The following is a 22,098-nucleotide window of genomic DNA, read 5'->3' as shown; positions in this document are numbered from 1 at the left end:
TATTAAGGGTCTTTGATTCCCATGACAAATCGAAGGTCAGACCAAATTTTAGCAAGGAACAGAGCCAAGTGTTGTTTCCCCACCAACCACTTCAAAATATCCTGAGAAGCAATAAGGAAGGGCTACAATCTGACCAAATTAGCCATTGTTTTTGCAGTACACAGAAAATAAGGCTTGTGATTGCAATCCAAACGCTCTGTGATTTCGCCAATGTGGGCATTCCTTCCATACATATACCTACCCTTCAGAGGGTATTACAAAATTCTCAGCGCAGCAGAAAGATGGGTGTTCATTTGAGAACTGAGAAACTAATCTTGAGAGGTCACTGACTTGGAATTTGCTCCAAATCACTCAGAAGCATAGTAGAGTATTAAAGGTCACTAAGCTCTTTATTTATCTGTCTCTTCAGATAAATGACACATTCCACCAGCCTGTCTCTTTTTCCAGTCGGATGGCATTATTATAATATCACAAATTCAGGGTAATAATAATGACGATGATGACAGTGCTTATTATGCAGGATTTTTACAAATATTATCTCATTTTATCTTCACAATGGGGGCTAGGAATAGGCACTTATTATCCCCATTTTACAGATGAAGACATTGAGGCAAAGAGAGGTTAAGTAACTTGCCCTGTCACACAGCTATTACAATTAGAGGCCACTGTGTCCAACCCTCTGAGATCCAAAGGCAGAGAGTGACTTCCTGATACCAATCCTTTATATTAGCTTTCTTGTGCAATTGACTCCTTGTTAGTGATAAGCCCCAGACTGCTTATATCCCCCAAACATCTCTATTGCTTTTTTGGATGATGCTAAGCTTCAGTTCTTTGAAAGCCCTACAAGACCAGGACAAGGATATTGGTATTAAAAAGTGGGTACTCAAAGCAGTCAGGTGGTATAGTGGATAGAACACCACCCCAGAGTCAGGAGAACTTGAATTCAAATCTGACCTCAGACACACTTAACCCTGGTTGCCTCAAAACAAAAGTGGAGCCTTTGTTTCCAGCATCACCTTAGGGGTCATTAATTGAACTTGATAGTTTTCCAAAGGCAATCTAATTTAGATCAAGAAATTGTAGCTGTTGGCAACTATATTTAATTTTCCTTTAAGATCATCTTTGGGCCTTTATTGAACTTTTTTTTTTCTATTTAAAGATCAATTTCCTAATCTTGAAAGTGTTTTCTTAGGGCCTGAGCTGGCCCTTGAAATTCAACATCAAATCTTGCTGAAAAAATTTTAAGTTTCCTATTCTCTAGAAAAACTATCTCATATGTCAGGGGAGAGAGAGTAGAAGAGATTCACAGCCTTAACCTGCCCCTGTGTATCTGGGTGATCTGAACCACATTCCAAGTCATTGACCTTCAGGGATTAGTTTCTCAGTTTGTAAAAATGAATGTACTGCAACCCACTATACCTTAGATTCTGAAAGCTAATTTAAGGATTCTAAATCCAGGCTGAGTGGTATGATGGAGAGAATATTTGATTTGAAATCAGGAGGATACAAGTTCAAATCCCACCTCAGACATTTACTAGCTGGGTCACACCTCAGGCAAGTCATTTACTTTTTCCTAATTTCAGATGTCATCTATAAAGTGGAGATATTAATAATCATACACCTTGCACATACAAGGTTATTGGGAGAATCAAATGCAAAGGACTTTCCAAAGCTGAAAATACCATGTAAATACAAACTATTATTATCCTGTTTCCTAGAAGCAACATTTCCATTTGTTATCATTTTAAGGTAAAGAGGAGTATCTATTTAACTCTGTCTTACAAAAAGTGAGTATAATAATAATAGCTAACATTTATATAGTGCTTACCATCATGTGCCTGGCACCATGCTAAATACTTTAAAATTATTATCTCATTTAAGCCTCAAAACAAGCTGGAAGGTAGGTGCTATTATGATCCCCATTTTACGGATAAGGAAACTGAGTCAGAGGCTAAATGACTTCCCAGGATCACACAGCTAGTGATTATTTGAACTTGGATTTGAATTCAGGTCTTTCTGACTCCAGGCCCTGTGCTCTATCCATTGCACCCCACAGCTGTCTCAAAGAAAACTGGTCCATGAAATAGTTCTAGATAGTTCCTTTGCAAACCAGAAATTTTTTGAAGTTTATCAAATTTTCATGGAGCAAAAGAAAAACTGACGTGTTAATTTTACAAAGGTGTAGTTATCCCTCCTCTCTTCCCCCACCCTAGCAACAACAACAAAAAATCAGTGTTAAGTAGGAGGCCCATCTTTCAAAATTGTACCATGTTTCATCTATTTAAAAGTTTATCCAAGAGCACTTGAGGCCACTTAGGATAAAAGGTGCTATATCAACACAAAGTTACATTATTAAAAATTGACAGAGGAATCCTTTATAGTACTGATGGGAAAGGATCTGTTATGCAGACTCTAACGTCTATTTAAGTCAGACTCAAGAAAGGAATGACTAAAAAAAGTAAGCTCAGGAAATAGCTCTTAATGGACAGGATGAGCTAGCTTCATTTTGCTGGATGTGGAGCTGAATAGGAATTTCTCCATCTGTATAATTTTGTAATCCAAGATTTAAATTCAGAGTCTAAATCTGATGATAAATGGTTTTGGTTGATGAACCGTGAAAATTAACAGTTATTGTTGATATTTTTGATAGATATAAATGTGGTCATTAACTAGATTACAAAGCATTATATGCATACGTACACATATGTATACGTACATATATGTGTACATGTACATATGTATAAATTCATATATCCATATTTCTCCCCCATCATCTCTGGGATTCAGTTTCCTCAGAAACCATCAAGCATGTTAAGAGTTTTTTATTTACTTCAAGAATCTACAAGCTTATTGATTGGGAAATGGCTACGTAAATTGTGGTATGTGAATAGAGTGGAATGTTTCTGTGCTATAAGAAATGATGAAACTGATGAGAGAAGCAAGGAAAGACATATGAAATTATGAAAAGTGAAATAAGCAGACCCAGAAAATAAAATGCATAATAAATACAATTAAATGGAAATAACAAAACTATAAATTATCATATAAAATACATACATACAGCATATGTGCGTATATAATATGTATAGTTGTCTATAATATAGCATAAACTCCCAGGATTAAATATAAACTGGAAATCATTTCTGATTAAAATGTTCTATACACACGCACATGCATTATAGCTCAATTATATTAAATGCTAACTATGAAAATGGTTTTAAAGATCAATGTTTTAGCGTAAGATCAATTATTTATTGAATACCTATTACATCTAAGGTACTGTGGGTAATGTGAGGAGCCATGTTGCTTTTCTGCTCAAAAAATATCTCTAAAATGACTTCTTAGCATGTAGTTGCCTCACGTTCTCCCCAGACCTTGTACCCTAAGGGGTTGACTATGTTATTTGGAAATTCAAGGCTCATACACACAGGACCAAGTTTGCTGTTACATAACAGAGACCCAGATGATCTGGGCAACTATGGAGGTAGCATTCATAATAGCGTGTTGTTCTTCAGAGACACACAGACTGCTCCAGTTCCAAATGAGGAGACAGAACCCTTCACTAATTGGCATGGCAGAATGCATTAAGGTCGGCCTTAGCTAACTTTGAGGAACCCCACATAACTCAGCACTGAAAATGATAAGAAAATGACGAACTCCTTGCTCTCAGGCAGGTTACTACTGCCCTTGACCTAGGAGTATCCTCGTAGACATGTGAGAGATCTGGTGAGGTACCTTAATTATTGCATTAAATATCATGTATCCTTGTGAATGCTTGCATATATCCTTATTGTTGTTTCTATAAAGAGGATTTTATTCATTCCTTCATTTATTCATTTTATATTTATCTATTTGTCACCTGCCTTGTTGACTCAATCTCACCAAATCCTGATTCTGCTCAAGGCCAGTAGGCAATGGACACCAAACATAGGATCACAGATTTTAGAGCTAGAAGGGGCAACTTTGTCCACCCTCCTCCTCACTCTCCATTTTACAGATGATGGAACTGAGATCCATTGGGGTTAAATGCCTATAAGTAGCAGAACCAGAATGCAAATACAGATCTTCTTCAGACTCTTACAGCCAATAACTCTTTCAAACATGGAGCAATGGCTGTCACATTAGTAGTACCAGGTTGCTTATCAAATTAAGTTCAAACTGCTTTACACAATAAATATTTCTGGAATTTAGATTTCTTGACATTCAATGCCCTTCACAGCCTTGTATCACCTTTATCTTTTCAGCCTTCTCTCATAAGACACTTTTCCAGGGTCAAGCCAAACTAGATCATTCAACTACTGTCCCCATACATAGTTTCCTTCTTCTATCCTCCTGATCTTTGCCTATTAAATCTCTACCTACTCTTCAAGGACCAGCACAAAAACCATGTTTCCCATGTAGCCTTTCCCTGACCTCTGCTCTTCCCCCATTTTCAACTTCATTTTGAATCCCTGTAATGTTAAGTCACATTATAAATTATGTTTATATATGTTCTTATTGCCATGAGGGAAGGGACCCAGTCTTATCTGAACTTTATACCTCTCAATTACTAGTCCAGGGCTCTGAAGAGCCTTAATTAGAACAGGGCACTGATAGCAAGTATATTCCTTTATCACACTGGAACAACTCAACTTAGCAACTAGTTAACAAAACTTATACTTCAAAATAGGAAGCTTCCACAAAGCAATACCAGGTCTCCATTCCAGTTTAGCTTCTCTTCCTCTCCCAAGTACCCGCTATCTACCTTATCTGCCCATAGGGTTGGTAATGATGATGATGATGACAACGATGATGATGGTGATAACCAGCATTCATATAGCACTTGAAGGTTTGCAAAATGTTTTAAGTATAGTATCTCATTTTATCTTTATAATACTCTTAGGAATTAGGTGCTATTATTATCCCCATATTACAAATGAGGAAACTGAGGCAGACAGAAGTTACAACTTGCTCTGGGTCATACAAATACTAAAATATCTCAAGCTAAATTTGAACTCGGGTTTTCTGTACTTCAGGTCCAGTGCTTTATTTGTCTACTAAAGTAGTGCAAAACACCAACAACCAGGGACATCAGGAAAGGTCTTAGGTAGGGAACTGAGGCTGGAAGACAGCTTGGGAGTCCAAAAGCTGGAGGTAAAGGGGAAGAGTATTTCAGGCTAAGGAAAGACTATGCAAAGTCACAGAGACAAGAGTGGGATGTCTTGTACAGGGAATGGCAAGGCCAGCCTGGCTAGAATGTAGGGGTTGAGCCTATATATGCTACCATGGACACCTAACCAGAATAACATAATAATATTTGAAAGTTCAAAATTTTGATAATATTGCTATGAAACAAAGAGGCTTTTCTTACTCATGATCAAGTGTCAGTAACTCAAAGATCTCCAGGACAGAAAAATCAGTGCCAGCACTTGGCAATTTAACTCCTGCTATAGATATAACTACTGTGCACTAAGGTAAACACCTATATAACCCTCGTTACCAATTAACCTGTACGTCTAACTGTGTAAGTTATAACTAATATTGCCTTGAATTTGTGAAATAAATTAGAAAAATCCTGACTTTACTAAATTATTTCTATAAAGGTAAAAAAAGTCACATGAAATAGTGTTGTGTAGTGGATAGAGAACCCAATCTTGGAGCCAGAAGATCTGGGTCATAAAGAGAAAGTGGCAAACACAGAGATTAACTTCTAAAATGCTTTTATATGTCTAATTATATATTACATTCTATATTATGGTGATACTTTCATTGTGTATTTTATTATTTTCTTTATTTTATTATACTTATGCTTTATTATATTTTTATTTACTTTGTTAACTATTTGCCAATTATATTTTAATCTAGTTCAGGTTGCATGTGCTGCGGGCCATATGGGGCCCACAGGCTTATATGTCTGACACTTCTGCTCTGGCTGCAGAGAAGCAGAGGGAGCCTCTTCACTGGGCATTCTCATACCAACAGGATAGGTCAAGTCCCTATCCTTGTCCTAAAATTAGAAAAAAAATGGACAATATGCTAGGATCTCTGATGATGACCAAAAAAAAATACCAAAAAAACTTGGGAGACCTTTTGCTTACCCTTGTCAAAAGCTAGTTGTTCTCTCTGATCTAACTTTTGGTTATAAATGTCAGGGAAAAATGGCAAAACTATTCCTTCAGGGCCCCATTCCCTGGACTTACAGTTCTATATTGTGATGCCAGATGAGAAGTCATTGGTGAACAGTAAAGGAAAAGGGACCTAAGGAAGCAGCAACCATAAAAGTAGACCAGACCTCAGGGAAGCCTTGGAGAGCTATGATGCGGGCTCCATTCATGGGTCGTTGGAGGAAGACTCTGCCTCTTGCTTCTGACCTACTGTTATTCTGGGTTATATACATCCTGAACCCTGATAGCTGTTCCTCAATTTGCCCTCTGACTACCTCTCACCCTGGATTTGTCCAGCAAGTTGAGATCAGAAAGGGCCTTTTACTGAAGCAAGATCCTCATATCCCTTAGTTTTTAGATAACAGAACCCACAGATTAAGGACAAATAGGGAGGAAAAAATCTCCCTTTGTTGTCAGTTCCACCAGGCCCTTTCTTGGTAGTCCCTCATACTGGCATCTGTACAGTCGCAATACCTCTTAAAAGGAGTCTTTCAACAAGGCTCAGCCTGCAGGGAAAGAAAGAGCTGGAAACATAGGCTAGACAGATCATGTTTAAAAGTTTTTATTCTGAATAACAAAAACAAAGAAACAAACAAAACACCCCCAACAAATAAACCCAAGACATGGGTAGGACAACAACTAAGAACCATGTTCTCTCTCTCATTTAGATTAGGGACTTTTAAGTATTAAAAAATTCAGCCAGACACTTGAAATGAAGGAGTCTTTTGTTAGTAAGTATTGTTTCACAGTATGCTAACTCAGAATAATTACTGGGAGGGGGCATGCACTTTTCTCCTCAAATTTCTGATAAGTTAGAACTCAGGCAATCATTGGTAACTTAGATACTCTCCCCTGTGTATTCTACACGCAATTTCCTGACACTTGGACAAGTGGGATTTTGCCTGAAACAATCTGATAATTTTGTAATCCCCAGAAAACAGGGTTATATTATAGCTAATTCTTTTCTATTCTTTCTGGTGCATTCACAATAATGGGTCTTTGTTTTCACCTTTCTAATTTAGCCTCTGTACTCAGCACCTAAAGTTTATTGAAAGAAAAAAAAACGTTGGACACAAAAATGCTTACTGCAAATGGCACCTCAGTGAATTTTCAGAAAGACACACGGAAGAAATCTGATGGAAACATAATTCACTAGGTTGCAGTTGGTTAATGTTTCATTTAAGTGCAATAGATATATTTCAGGATACATTTAATCATTTTTCTATTCCTGATCAGTGAATGGGTCATGATAGACTATACCTCCACATCTTAACATTTTATTATATCCTCTGAAGAGAGCCAGTCATTACAGCCTGGCACGGTGGAAAGAAAATTGTCCTGGAAGCCAGGATATCTAAATTCTAGTTCTGCTCTGTTTCTGTGTGAGGGATAAATTACTGAACTTCTTTGGGCCTCTGGGTTTCTCTTTTATAAATGAGTATTGAATTTCAGGATTCTTCAAGATCCTTTCCAAATCTAAGCTTCTGTGATTCCATAAAATCTTTTCAAATGCAACTTTTTCACCCAACTTGATGACTATATAGTCTTTTCCTAAACTGTCTCTACCTTTAAATTTTGTCTATAATTAAGAATTTTTTACTTTCCCTTCTTTTAATGGTAATGGATTTAGCATTATTTTACTCATCAGCCCTTGTTAACTGTATCTGCTATAAATGTGAATAATTCGTTTCATCAAAGACCATTCAAATTTATTAGACTTGCAGGTTAAAAAAAAATCCATCCTAATTCATTCAACTTAAACCTTTTACTTGAAATGAATAAAACTGATTCTACAAATCAGCTGATTTTCTTTCTAGCAGTTTCTAGCTGAAACTCTGCTATGATAATACCTACCACCACTGTCTGACTTCTCTAAGACCTGTCTTTTGGAATAGTATTCTGTGCTCTTAGCCTAGGCCCTCTATGAAGGAAGGGAGAAGGCAGTCACTGTGACCCAGTCTACAGAGCATTCAAACTTGAATATTCACCTTCTGCTGTTTGGCATTCTAGTGTTAGGGCAAAGATTTCAAATTTTTTCAATATTAAAAACTGAAGGCCCCTAAATGTTCTTTCCTTACTGTAGAAAACAATAACATTAAGCCATAATGCCCAGAGAATCACTAAAACGGTTTTTAATTTCTATTTTGGGGGTCATCAAAGAAGCCCCTACTTCCCTCCCCCTCCACCCATACCCAAACCTATACTAGTCCAAAGTCTAGGCCTAAAAACCATCAGGAGGAGAATTTTTAAATCTTTAATTATTCACCACACCCCCACTACACCAAGGAATGACAATGTTTTGGCAACTGGGGGCAGGGTGAGCCTCTGATTAAGTAAAATTTAGGCCTGGCTGAAACCTAAGCATCCCTTCTGTTATATCCATTGTTGCTGAAAGTATTTTAAGGTTCTAATTACATTCAGTGTTTACATAGAAGGTTTTTTTTGACTGAGGATTCTGCAGTAGAGAGATTCATTCACAGCTATCCGTTATTACTGTTTAGTTCTATATATTCTTGTACCTCAGTGACTGGATCACCTCTGCATCTACCCAAGAAGGTCCTAGAAGTTGTGCTAAAAGCAATCATAAGGCCTTTGTTACTTTTTCCCTTATCCTAGGGACATCTAAGAAGAGAAGTATCTCTTCTCCTAAGTCTGGTTATCTGAGGGTTTTCCTGAATGGTTCTGGGAAACTGAGGTTTCAACATATGTATTTCAGTGTCACAAAATCACTATGGTTCATACTTTCCAAACCAAACCTTAGGACAGTCTGACAGATTATATTCCTTTTACAAACTCTCATTTAAACTCTCACATGAAATCAGGATATACCTATGTCTTAAAGACTACTGCAGAGGCAAAAAATGCCTTTTTTAAAAATTTAATTTTAATTAGAAGTCAATATTTATATAGTTCCTGAAGGTTTGCAAAGTGCTTTACAAATATCTCATTTGGGAGGTAGGTGCTACTATTACCCCCAATTTACAGGTAAGGAACTGAAGGTTAGAGAGTTTAATTGACCTGCCCAGGGCCACATGGATATTAAGTATCTGAGAGAGATACTTCCTTGCTCAAAGTTCAGCATGCTATCAATTGCATCACCTAATTTAATATGACAAAGCAAAATAAGCTCCTTGCAAATAGACTAAGAGGGAGAGGAATTTGGGGGGTGGGGAAGAGCATGACATTTAAGGTCATTCAAAACCATTAAGATGGTTCACTTGGACAGAATGTAACCCAACTGGAATCATTTCTGCAGCTGATGTGTTTCTGGCCAAGTCAGGGCTGCTAGGGTTAGGATTTTTGCCCCTTGTCCTATCTTTTCACCATCTGAATAATGGGGGACAATGAAGTATATCACACCCAAGCCATAGGCATAGTGACACACAGAACAGGTAACAAAGGGAGGAGAAAAAACACAAGATGAGGGGGGAGGTATTGGAAGAGAGAGGAAAGGTAGGGCAGGGTAAAGGGAGGAGACGAAGGAAGGAAAAAGGAGGGGAGATGGAGGGAATGGGGGGAAATCAAGAGAGATTTGAAAGAGGAGGGAGAGGAAGGAAAGGGTGATGGAGAGGGGGGGAGATAGGGTGAGAGAGGAAGGGAAGGAGAGAGAAGGGAGGAGGGAAAGGAGGAGGAGAAAGAGAGAAGATTCAAGAGTTATCTTTGCTTTCAACTTAGAAACTACTAAAAGAATGCAAATATCTAGAGAAAATCTGTTAACCTAAGAAACTGGCAGTCTTCTGTCTTCAAATCTATTGCTCTCTGTTTTTCTAGGATGCCACAATAGATCACATTTTACCCCAAAGTGTTTGTCTGCCACCCTGGGCATCATGACTTCAGGAGGTTATCCATGTTTGTTTAATATTATAAAGAGTTACACATTACATTGGAAATTGGTTCTGTAAAATGCCACATTTTAAAAATTGATTTACTATATTATAGGATTATAGGACTTAGAGTTAAAAGAACCTTAAAGGTCACCTACATATTCTTTTTTTAACATTTTAATTTATATTTTTATGATACTGAAGTATTTAAAATAAGCCATTACTATTCTATTTTTAATCTGAGAACATTAGGACTGTTTAAAAAACAGAACCAGAAAATACAAGTGATATGAATCACAACATGAATAAAATCACAGCCATCCCTTGTTCCATGTACAAAATTTGTTATGCAAAAAATTTCTGTAGAGAAAAAGTTTATAGGGATGGGGCAGATGTATACACATACAGACACACATTCAAGCAAAAAATCCTTGGATGAGTATATTATAGATTCTCATAGAATGTGAATTCCTTAAGGATAATGACTATATTTCCCAGAGTGACCACACTACCATATGCAAACACTAACATGGTGCTAGATGGGGGTCCACAAGTCAGGGATCCAAAAGAGACCTGTAAGTGAACAAAGGGTCCATAAATCCTCCATCCCTGATCCCAATCCACCCCTTCAACCTTAGGCAAAAAGCTGAGGGGCAGGAGTAAAGTGTTAAGCAAGAAAGGAATGGAAGTAGAAAACCGTCTGGCTCCTGCTTTCTGACCTTTCTCCTGCTACCCCCCACTCACTGTTCTCACTCCTCCCCATGCCCACTTTGGTTGTTTGGACCAAGGAAGGGCATGCTGTCTCAGCACCTCAGCTACTGATCATCTACCCACTCCCGTCCATCATTCCTAAGCTTCAATCCGCAAAGAGAAGAGGAAGGAAAGAAAAACCCGTTCATTGTTGCCAGTGCCTTTTCCCCTTCCTACTCAACTCCTTACAACCTCCCCAGAATCCTCAGCCTTTTTTACTGGCCCTATTCCCATCCTCATTCCTATCACTCCCACATGGCCTTGTTAGGAGATGCAGGGACTCTTGGCCTCTGGGTGCAAGAAGCAGACGAGATAACTTCAGAGAGTCTATCCCACTCTAATATTTTAGAAGGTTCCAATAGTGGAACCTTCTTAAAGCACTTGTGGTAAAAGCGCTTGTAGAATGTGGAAGAGAATGGAAGTTGCCTTGGATTAGTGATGGATGCCTTGGACTTGGGGGTGGGAAGGAAGGAAGGTGAGGGGAAAGGTGACAAGCTGAGGGCAAAGAGGTTAAGTGACCTCTCCAACATCATAATGAAAAAAACATTTTTGAATTGGACTGCTAAAGTCTCCTTAGAGACTATATATACATATATGTATATGTAATATACATATATAATGTGTAATATATATCAGCCCTGGCAAGGTGAGCTCTATTATATTTTAAAGGAGTAATATTCAAAACAGAAATGGACATTATTGCTCATTCATTGTTAGCAGGGCCAAGGAGTTAAATTTGATGGAGGGTCAGAGAGAATGGAGAGGAAAGGAGGTAAGAGTAAGAACCAGTTCTGCATCTCCTTGGAAAAACTGGGAAGACTTAAATAAACTTATATAAACTGATACAAAGTGAAGTGAGTCAAACCAGGAGATCACAGCATTCAGTAACAGGAATATTGTCATGATGATCAACTACAAAAGACTTAGCTACTCTGATCAAGACAATGATCCAAGGCAATTCCAAAGGACTCATGATGAAAAATGCTATCCACTTCCAGAGACAGAGCTGATGAAGTCTGAGTGTAGAACAAAGCATACTTTGTTCACTTTTAATTTTTTGTTGTTTTGTGTATGTATGTCTTCTTTGGCAACACGGAAAATATGGAAATGTATTGCATGACTTCGTATGTATAATTGATATCACTGTTTGCCTTCTCAAGGGCTGTAGGGAAGGAGAGAATTTGGAACTCCAATTTTTCAAAAAATGAATGTCAAAATTTTTTTAAAGGTAATTGGAAAACATCTAACAAAATAAATTTGAAAATATTTTTAGAAAAAAAAAAAAAGAAAGAAAAACTATAGCCCCTCTTCCTTCTCCCCTCCCCCTAATAGCCTTAGGATTGTTGCTGCTTTGGAGAGTATTGACTCAAGAAGGGATGGCATCCCCAGGCTGGCTGCCAGGACTATTTCCCCTACAGAAAATGAGAAAAACCTTTGCCCTTTCAAACACTTGAGGTGGAGGAAGGGAGGGGAAGTATCTCAAGTGGACTTTATTATTTACAGTGTCCACACAAAGGATGATGGTTCTGGGGGAGGCTCTGAAAGCTTTCTGGTCCTCTGTTTCTATATCTGTAACAGAGAGGGGATGGATTAAGGCTAGATCCCTTCTAGCTTGAAATATCCTATGAATCTATAAGCTGGAAGAGAGCAAGAAGCTGCCTCAAGTGTCCCTCTGCACAGCTGCCAACTTGCTGTTCCTAAAACACAGGCCTGATTAGATTATTCCACTGTTTAAAAAAATTGAGTGGATCCTTATTGTCTCCAGGCAAATTTGGGGCATTAACAGCCCTTCCTAACTTGGTCCTATGCTACCTTTCCAGTGTTATTACATGCTACTCCTCCATCAGTTACACAAATGGTCTACTTCCTATTCCCTCCAAACAAGATTCTCTCACCCACCTCAGAATCCCTGAGATTACAAAGGGAGGCCTCTGCTAATAACAACTTCATTTATAAGACGAGGGGATCGGATTAGCCTACAAGGTCCCTTTCTAGATCTAAATCCATGATCCCACGACTTTGTCTATACTTCTTTACTGAACCCAACCTTATATAATACTTCCATGTATATGTTTTCTTTCCCCCCAGAATGCTTAAGGGTAGGTATTATTCTTTTTCATGTTTGTATTCTACGACCTAATAGAGTACCCTGCAAACATTTTCTTGATAATTAACAGCTAGTGTTTATACAGTGCTTTAGGGTTTACAAAATACTTTACAAATAGTATCTCATTTTATCCTCACAACTTTGTGAGGTTGGTACTATTACTATACCCATTTTACGCATGAAGAATGAGGATGAGACAGATCAGTGTTAAATGATTTGCTCAACATCATACAGCTGTGTATGAGGCCTGATTTGAATGAAGGTCTTCCTGACCAAGTCCAGAGCTCTATCCACTGCATCATCATTTAGCTCAGAGATGTGCTGATATATAATATATATTATTTATATATTAATTACATATTTATATATTATTAGTTATAATTCATAATCTATATTAACAATGGAGGTCTCCGGAAAAGTTTAATTTGCATTATTAATTTCTGAAAATTTAACAACTGGCTCTGGTTCCAACACACCCCAGACCGAGATGTAAGCATCAATCATTTCAGTCGTGTCCAATGCTTCACGATAGGGTTTAGGATTTTCTTGGCAGTGATATTGGAGTGGTTTGCCATTTCCTTCTCCAACTCATTTTAGAGATTAGAAAATTGAGGCAAAGAGGGTTAAGGGACTTGCCCAGGCTTCCACATGGCTAGGAAGTGTCTGAGACCAGATTTGAACTCAGGATGATAAGTCTTCCTAACTCCAGCATCCTATCTGGCTGGATTGGAAACGTACCAAATCTGTTGGTATTTGGACCCTTCCAGTGAAGGAACTCTCTGGACAATAAAAATGAACTTTATAGTCTTAAGAGAATTGCCTCAATAAATGCATTCCAAGGATGACAAACCTGTGACCTTGAGGCCACATGTGACCCCTCCAGGTGCAGCCCTTTGACTGAATCCAAACTTCACAGAAAAAGGGGCCTGATAAATGTTTGGTAAAATTAGTATAAGAAAAGCAGTGATCACACCTGAGCTTTCCAGAGCAACCTGCTAGAATGAACAGAACCTGACTCTGTCAGGGGCAATTCACAAAAGGAGGATCTGCTTCATTTTTCTTTGGCAGAATTTCAGTATTCGCTATCTGCTTTGCTGTAATGCTTCCACTTGTCCCAAAACTCCAAAATCTGCCAAAGAACATCATCACCTGACAGCCTGCTGATGCCTGAGCTACCTTTTAAGCAAAAGTTACAATAATTAGCACCTCCACACACCCACCCTAGCAAGAACTGGTAAGAAAAAAAGATGCTAGCACCCCTTTACTGCAGAAGTATTACACCAAACATATATACACAGGGCATTTCTGCAAACCATCAATTAGAACAAGATCAGCAGAAAAAAAGTCTGTACAAGCACAGAAATCAACCATGGCATCCTCAATCAGAAAGCTGCTCAAAAATTCTAGGATTTGCAGCTACAGGCAAAGAGTTGAGTTCTCTTAATCCAAGATCAATACACCTCACTGCCTCCCTTCCCTGGCCCTAACTGACCCATCAGCCCACTATGCACTGCTTCTCTTTGGTTAACAAATCCACAGTTGCCTATTAGAGTTGGCATTCCATCACTGATGACAAAGAACAGGTATTCAAACAGCTCGTAGACTGAAAATGACTTGCTGCTTTGTCTCAATATATGGCTCACACATAACCCAATTAGCTTTCTTCTAAACTGATTGCTTTTCTAGTTAATCTCGACACCTATAACTGTTCAGCTTTTTCAAATTTGTCTTCTGTCTCCTCTAGACTCCATGACCCTCTGAAGCCTGGGCTATCTCCCCCTCATTCCAAGGTGGATTCCTAAGTGACAGCTAGAATATTCCTTTATCTTTGCCTCCTCTGGCCTATTCTTTCTGACTGTGTGTAATCAAACAAAAGAAGCATGCATGTTGCAACATACTTTTTAACTCTTATCTTTGGTACAATATAGTACTTTCAGTAGTACAGTGATGATCTATAATAATGATGATAAAAGAGGGACAGTATAGCATTAGTAAATAAAAAGCCAGACTTGAAGCTAGGAATATTTGGGTTCAAGTCCCACCTCTGACAGAGAATTGGCTATTTGACCAGAAAGGCAGGTTACTTAACAATGCCATGACCCAGGCAACTGCCTAAATCTAAGGCCCAGATGAATTATTTACCTGTATCAACATCAGAACAGAAGCAACGGGTGACTCAGTGGATAGAGCAATGGGCCTGAAGTCAGGAAGATCGGAGAATAAATCCAGACTTGGATACTTACTAGCCATGTGACCTTGGGTAAGTCACTTCACCTCTGACTACCTGACAAAATGGATCCACTAGAGAAGAAAATGGCAAACTACTCCAGCTTCTTTACCAAGAAAGCCCCAAATGGGGCCATGAAGGGTCAGATATTGAAGCAATTGAATAACAACATCAACACCAGGGATTTTTCTACACTGAACGGAGCCATACATTGAGATCTCCTGCTCTTTGCCAAAAAAACAAAACAAAAAAGTATTCGAAAGTAATAAGTAATAGCTCACATTTATATAGTAATGTTTGTAAAGGTTTATCAACAGCCCTGTAAGGCAGCCAGTGGCAAGTGTTATGGTTTCCCTTTAGTAGATAAGTAAGATGAAGGCCAAGGAGGTGATGAGCTTGACAATAAGATCAAATGGGAGCCTTCTTCAGGCCTCAGTTTCTCCATTTATGAAATGAGGGGAGTTTGACTAGATAAATGCTAGAGATACCTTCCAGCTCTGGTTTCAGTTGTCTATCTTGTAAAATACATTTGCTGTAACACATCTGCTTTCCCTAATCCATGCTATCATTTAATCAGTACTAAGCAGCTATGCACTGGGGATGCAGATAGAAGGAATGAAATAATCCTTATTCTCAAGCTTATATTCTAATGGAAGAGACACATGTGTGTTCAGAATAAGTATAAAGAAAAAAGAGAAGACACAACACAAGTCAGTTGGGGAAGGAGAGAGCTAGACTTTGAGGGGATCAGGAGAGATTTCACATAAAAGGTCACACTATACCCAAATAAAGACCATTTCAAATAAAGCTTCTGTAGACAAGCTCCAGAAACCATGTGCTATTCAAATGATCATACTCTATAACCTTGCCTGTGAAATCCTAAAACAGGAGGTATGGGATTGACAGCTCTCTCATATCAATGCCCTATTTAGGATTCCCCACAGTGAAATGGGATTGTTAAGTAACATTTATTTTGGTTCAAAAAAAACAAACAGCAGTCTATAAATTTCTAAAGCACTAATGAATGAGAACGCTGCAAAGACAAAACAGATGAGGAATGCTGGTGTGCATTTGCCAAACACGTACACAACTGATAGATTTTTAAATGAAGATTAGACGAACCTTGCTGTCTTCAAACCTGAGTGAATCGAAAGGGAACTGGGACATCTGTAATGGAATGGAAAGGCTTGACATTTTAGCTACCTTAACCACAGCTAAAAGCTGTCATGCTGCAACAGGTGAGTGACTTTCAACAGGATGCAATTAGATGAATTCCAAAGACCTGCAAGAAGAGCTGGAAAGGAGAGATGGTTTGCTAAGAGGCCCTTCTCACGTAAAAAGCCAAATGTCAGTTCTTTCTCTAAGGGAGAAGTAAACTTTTCTTAGGATCATTGTGACCATTATTTCCTTAGTGGGAGAAGAGAGGAAAGGAAGGGCTAGATTCTGTGCTTAAATGCTTTACAATTATTATCTCATTTGATCCTCACAAAAACCCTGGGAGGTAAGTGCTGTTATTATCCCTATTTTACCTTTGAGGTAAACAGAGATGTTAAGTGGCTTGCCCAGGGTCACACAACTAGAAAGTGTCTGAATTTCTGACTCCAGGTCAGCATATTTAGTGCATAACAATGAAGGAACTAAGACTATTTAACCCCAAGATGACACCGGGAGACAATGCGGATGCTATGTGTGGAATAAGTACCTCACTTCAAGGAGAAACTGAATGACCATTTGTCAGCAATATCATGAGAGATACCTTTTCAGACAAAGGCTTCTTAAGTGACTTCAGGCATCCCTTCTACTTCAGATTCTGTTCAAGTTAGATTCCTACCGGGGAGTAGGTTCCTGGAAGAGACCTCAGAAGTCATCAAATCCAACATTTCCGTTTTTCAAATGAGGAAACTGAGGTGCCATAAGGTTAAATGAATTGTTCAGGGTCATACAGTAAGTAAAATCCTGAAGCAGGATTTTAAAGTCATTCTAATTCCAAGTTGGGAGCTAACAGCCTGGGAAAACATAATCCCCCTTGGCTAGATGGGAAGGGAAGGAGGATCCTCCCTCACCCTCGATGAAGGATTCACATCCTAGAACATCCTCTGATTCCTTCTCTATGATTTCTACCTTTGGTATTAAAATTTTTGGTTAGAGATATTACTATCTAAGATGGCAGATTACATTCTAATGGAGAAAGGTAAAAAAAAAGGGAGAGGAGAGAGGAAGAGGAAAAAACATATCTGCTGGGGGCAAAGCTAGAGGTGAGGAGGAAAAGGGAGAAGAGTCCAGTCACAAGTGATGTGAAGCTTGCTTGGGACCCTTCCTGAAATAGTGGTGCGGGCTGCCAAGCACCCATCAGGAGAGCCAGACGCAATGTAGAGGTTCCCCCAGAAGAGTAAGGTGGTGGGCAAAGAAGAGAAATAAACAAAGGATCAAAAAATGACAGAAGAAAAGATGTGTTATTAAAGTTGTTTTAGGGATATGTAATATGTTTTATATACTTGACCCTTCCTTTCAAGATTGTCCATCTCCTCTGCCCCCCACCAAAAAAAATCCACTTGAATTGTTGCTCAGGAATTGGGCCTTAAACATTATCATTCTCAATAGGCTTGTGGGACCTGTACCCCCAAAAGCCCTAAGTAACCCAGGCCCCCAATCCCCTAAGAGAAAATTTTCCCTTGTTGCAAGCCTGATTCTGTAATCCTCTTATCAGGGCAGAGACAGTGATACTGACTGAAGGAGTCTTACCCAGGGTGTTTGCCCAAGGATCTATTTCTGGTGCTTGCTTGCCCAAGGTCCATGCCTCTGACTGTTAAACAGAAAGTTGTCTTTTCTCCCTCAGTGTCTGGTATACTCTCTACACTTTCCCATCCATAGCTCCCAAAGACACCTGGACTCTTAGATTATCTAATTAGCATCCCTGGCATTCCCTTCCCATGCCCCTTTTTCTATATAAGTTCTAGATTCACCCCCATTAGGGTGCAAGTTCCCCTGAAAGAAAATTTGCCCACTTCTATGGGCATTATAATAAACTGTCTCTTGACTGAAAGACGATTTGAATGTGTGAATTCCTTCCAGGTGACTCCACCTTGGCAATCTCAGAGTCCCAGAACCCCAAACCTCTAGCCCTAATCCTCTACCCCAAATCTCTTCAAGCATGTATTTGTAGCATATAAATACATATATGTATATAGTATATATAATACATGTATATGAAATATAGCTACTAATAAATTCTATTTAGCTACATGCAGGGCAATAAATGGGAGCCTACAATAACCCTTTAAAATCCCTTTCTTTTGTTCCCACTTCAGATTAAATGGGCACAATGTAGTTGAATAATAACAACAGCTCATGTTTCTGTGGTATTATCAGTTTTACAGAGTACATGCCACACAAAAGCCCAGTATTATTAAGGTACATGGTGCTATTAACCCCTATCTTATAGATTAGAGAATTGAGACTCAGAGAATCTAATAAGAATATAACAATTATTTATATCATGCTTTTATGTTTTGGTTTGCAAACTATTTCCAACATATACTCATTTGATCCTCACAATAATACCGGGAGGTAGGGGCTATTATTATTATTCTCATTTTACAGGTGGGGAAACTGAGGCAGCACTCTGTCCACCACCCAAGCCAGTCATCTACCCAAGATCACAGAACTACACAGTGTCAGGACATGGACTCCAAAACCAGGTCTTGGGGTACCCAGTCCAGCACTCCATCTGCCACTCTTGCTGGCAGCACAGCCAGGATGTGGCTCAAGCCAGAAACCTTACAAGTCCGCCAATCTAACTCTTTGTGTCCCATTATTTATCTCCCTCTCATTTTCCGACAAACTAAAGTAAGCCATTTCCCAATTCATTTCTGTACCAATCTAAAAACTCCAAAAGGTCAAGTGTTTCTGTTTCAGGAGGCATTTTCTCATGGAGAACCAAATGGAAAGAACTGAATTAAGTAGAGAAAAATAAATGGTATTCTATAACCAGTTAACAGATCTGGCTTAGCCCTATCATTTCCTTTGTGTTATTTTCCACAGTAATGAAGATATGTAGATTGCTTTTGGTCAGAGTAGTGGATGCAGGCATGCCCCTTTCTTTTCTTTCCTGCCACCTATGAGCTGAAGAAAAAACTCAGGAGGTGGGAGAGGGACACTGTGGCTGTCTGAAGGGCTGCTCTAAAAACAAGTAATGAGACTTTCCACATATCACCAGAGGCCAGAACATTAAGCCATTCCTTTCAACACCTACACTTAGGTATGGGAGGGGCAGTTGGGTGGTGCAGAGGATAGAGCACCAGTGTAGGAGTTCAAATCTCACCTCAGACACCTGACACTCACTAGCTTGGGCAAGTCACTTAACTCCAATTGCCTCATCTCCAGTCATCCTGATGAATATCTGGTCACTGGATTCAGATGGCTCTGGAGAAGTAAGGCTGGTGACCTGCACAGCCCTCCCTCCCTCAAAACAAAGTCAAGTGCAAGTCATGTCATTATTTCTCTGATGGCATGGTCTTCTTCAGCAGCAAAGGATGAACACACACACTTATGTACAACAAATGCAGTTAGGACAAAGGTGAAAAGCCAGCCCCTGCCTTCAAGAAGACCACAATTTAGAACTGCAGGAGATAATTTATAGATCAATTTAGATCAATTCGTAAGAATGAAGCAACCAGCGACAGCTCTATGTTTAGGATGAGAAAGCCAGGGAGTTTCTTCTACTTAGTAACTTCATGGCACTGGCAAGTTGAAAACTTTTTCAGCCTCAGTTTCTTCATCTATAAAATGGGGATGATCATTATACTGCCTATTCTACAGAATCACCACAAAGAACCTCTTGAGACATTATGTGTAAAATGGTTTGTTAAACTATCAAATACCATACAAACTACAGGATGCCCCCAAAATCTTAGAGCAATTTAAAGCTTTAGTAACTTTGGAAGTGGCTACAAACTTACAAAAACACAAAACCCAAGATCTGAAAGGTTAATTATTCAAAATGTTTAAATATTGATATGTTTCTTATTAAATGTGACCACTTTTTTATGTTGTAGATAAATATTAGATAATCTCTATCTTGATTATCCATCTCATTCCAGTCAATTTTTTAACTTTATCAGTGGTCCCTTGGTGCCTGAAAGGATTGCATTTGTAATCCCAGTCTGAAGATCAGCCTAAGAATGAGGTTTTGATGCACTCATAAGCATTCTGACACGAATCAAAAATCTAATGGAGGCAGATCAGAACACCTCCCTCACACCGATCAGTCAAATAAAAATTATCACATATGCAACACATAATGACATTGAATCATGTCCTATTAAAACTAAAATTAGAAATTATTCTAAATTCAAAAACTAAGTATAAAGGAAATTCAAATAATCAAACTTTCAAAAAATCCTTTGAAGTCTGTTGCATTTATAATTTTAAAGTTATTATAGCTTAAAACGGCTCTAAGATTTCTGGGATACCTGGAATGATGTTGATGATGGTTGTAAAATTATAATAAAAGAAGTGACCGATAGAGGAAGGATTATCATATAGGTCAACTCAGAAAGCCTCAAAGAATAAGAGGAAACACCTGTGTTGCATCTTGAAGTAAAAGAAAGATCTAAAAAAGCACAGATGTTGAGGAGTATTACCCCACATCCAGAGATGGCACATACAAAGCAGGAAGGTACTGGCCAACTACTCCAGCTCGGCTGAAACAGAGATTGCATGCAAGGGAGCAGTGCGTAAAGAAAGAGAGGTGAACAGGAACCAGATTGAGGAATCTCACAAACCAGCCAAAAGAATTTTTGATCTATTTGTTTGTTTTGTAGGCATTTATTTAATAAGTGGTTGTTGACTTATTTTTAATTGTGTGATATGAGAGAAACAAAAAAGAATAAAGCCCTAGTAATTTTGGCCCAATATTTCAAGTATTTATTATCATGATTATGAGAAGCAGCGTAGTAAAAGAAACAGGGAGCTGGCCTTGGAGCCAGAAAGCCCTGGACTCAAGTCTTGCCTCTCTGATCCATCCTGGCTGAGTGACTCGGTGCAATTCCAGAGAAAGTACCAACTTGCCTTGGTAGAGGGAGGCTCCTCATCTAGGAATTCTGTCTACCAACTGAACTCTCAGGTCCCATCCCTAGTAATATTAAGGAATAAATAATACCCCTGGATTATATGATAACAATATTTATACTTTCCTATTTGTAGAACTAAGCATGACTTGTACACCCTTTGTACAAGGGAAAAAATGAAAGCTTTGGGGGCAGGGAGAGCAACTGTGTCAAGGATGGACATCAGCATGGAGGCTATCCCAGTGCAGCAGTCCAGGTGAGAGGGAATGAAAGCAGACAGTGGAACAGAAAGAAAGGACCAGAAATAATTATTTCAGGGATACAATCCCAAAACTGCGGCAACCAATTTGGATGTACATAAAGAGGGAGAGGGAACAATCAATGGAGACTTGAAGATTTTGAGTCTACCTCACTGGGGGAAATGGTAGTGAAAGTCAAAGGAAAAGAAAAACGGGGAAAAGGAAAGGAGAAATTTGGGGAAGAAAACAATACTTTTTTTTTTTTCAAGGAGAAAAGAGATGACCACTAGCATGTTGGATGCATTCTTCAGATAGGGTTGAACTAGCTAACTTCAAAGTTTCCATCCACTGAAAGCCAAGGTTTCTAGCCCTTCCCTTAATAGCCTGGGATAGCCTTTTAGTACTCTAGAGTGAAGTAATGGATAGAGCTGCAGCCTACAGGCTTGGAGTCAGGAAGACCTAAGTTCAAATCTGACTTCAGACACTTACTAGCTTTGTGACCCTGGATGAATCACTTTATCTCTGCCTCAGTTCCCTCAACTACAAAAAAACAGGGAGGCTAATAACAGCACCTACCTTGAAGGGCTGTTGTAAGGATCATATCTGTTATTTGTAAAAAGCACCTGGCACATGGTAGGTGCTATAGAAAAGCTTATTTCCTCCCTCTATCTGTGGGAGGAGTGTGGCTCAGTGCAAAGAGCACCAGATTTGGATTCCAGAGGGATCAGTTTGAATTTTGC

The 22,098-nt window shown here is 38.8% G+C and overlaps 1 protein-coding gene across 2 annotated transcripts in view; it reads right to left on the bottom strand.

The window, feature by feature from the left end:
- Window positions 1-22,098, bottom strand: part of GALNT7 (polypeptide N-acetylgalactosaminyltransferase 7) — a 197,346-nt gene that overhangs the window by 138,491 nt on the left and 36,757 nt on the right. The window lies entirely within an intron of this gene.

This window comes from Notamacropus eugenii, chromosome 7 (assembly GCF_028372415.1).
Source record: "Notamacropus eugenii isolate mMacEug1 chromosome 7, mMacEug1.pri_v2, whole genome shotgun sequence".
Taxonomy (NCBI): domain Eukaryota; kingdom Metazoa; phylum Chordata; class Mammalia; order Diprotodontia; family Macropodidae; genus Notamacropus; species Notamacropus eugenii.
Note: the sequence above shows the minus strand (reverse complement) of the source record. Positions and strands in the feature narration are given on the sequence as shown.